Source organism: Austrofundulus limnaeus, unplaced genomic scaffold, assembly GCF_001266775.1.
Source record: "Austrofundulus limnaeus strain Quisiro unplaced genomic scaffold, Austrofundulus_limnaeus-1.0 Scaffold452, whole genome shotgun sequence".
Classification (NCBI taxonomy): domain Eukaryota; kingdom Metazoa; phylum Chordata; class Actinopteri; order Cyprinodontiformes; family Rivulidae; genus Austrofundulus; species Austrofundulus limnaeus.
In genome coordinates this window covers 138,882-140,296 of record NW_013952854.1, presented here as the reverse complement: position 1 = coordinate 140,296, position 1,415 = coordinate 138,882, and positions in this window count along the sequence as shown.

Here is a 1,415-nt window from a genome sequence, read left to right as displayed (position 1 = left end):
CTTCTAATGCAAATGATATCTGTCGCCCTCTACTGGACAGAAAACGTTTCCACAGTTTAGGAGGAGACTTTTCCAGAAGTTCACTTGAGTCAATTGTTATTTAACCTTCCCGTACATTTAATTTACGGAAAGCAACACAAATGATGGGACCATGAAAATGTTGTAAACTAATAAGTAATTTCTGAACAATAAAAGTAGTAGACCTTAAAAAAAGCATTGCATTTGTGCAACTGAAAGTGTTCAGAGGATCAAAATAATTATTCACATATAAATTATATTTTATTAATATTCATAAATGTCAAGTTGTTAAGCTGTAAATAACAAAAACACAATATTTTTCCTTGACTTGCATGCCAAAGCTTTTTCACAATCTGACAGTCCCAGAATATGGGTTAAAGATGAGTCTGAGGTGCATGCCAAAATTTAGCTCAATAAATTGACTGAGTTTATGCTATTTTTATATTTGCTGAGGTTGATTGTCATCTTTCATCAAGTTGGCTCTAAAAGTAAATCATTCGACGAACACAGTCATTACTCTCTGTGCATTTCATTCCATTTCTAACCTTGGAGTGGCTCATGAGATAACAGACAAAATCAGACACATAGAGACAATCACATGACCCCAAATCTTTTATTGTGGTGAGCAATAAAAACGCCTGAAAACTTCCTTATGTAAAAAGAATTAATCAGCTGTAATTTCCATCAAAGTCAAACTAATAACAACGCAAAGTAATTTTTTTTAGAAAAATTTAAACTGGTATTTAAACGAGAAATGCTAAAACTACATCTGCAGCCTGACATTCCAGTTGTCTAGAGAAGAACTGTACACCTCTTTATGAAAGGAAACAAGGTTCACAGAGTTGCCAAATATATTCAGTGAATGTTAGAATACAATATTTATTTATTAAAGGTCTAACCATTTTTGACTGTTGTCCTCCCTCCTAATTACAGCTTACATTTTGTCACTGGGAATCTCATACTTCATTCTTTGCGCTGCCCCAACTGGGCAGTGCCAATCTGTACAGTGGCACAACCATGCCACGCCAACACAACATCCCCTGATGGGAGAACAGGTGTTGGACAGGGTCCAGTGGAGCAGAGCAGAGCGAGCTGCCATCATAGATCTGATGAACTGGCCAGCATAGACTCCTCTGGCCCGAGGGAGGGGGACCCAGCCATTTATTATATGTGTGTTTGTGTGTGTGTGAGGGCAACAGCAGTACAACAATGAGGCCTAACAAAACTGATTGAAACCCAAAGACCCAATGGGGAGAGCAGCTAATTTGAGAAACCTCTGAACATAAACTACGTGATTGCTTCAAGCAGCTGAAAACACAACCAGACCAAACATCTGCATTTACATTTTGCACGTGGCACACAAAGATAAAAAAAAAACAACATACGAATATATATAT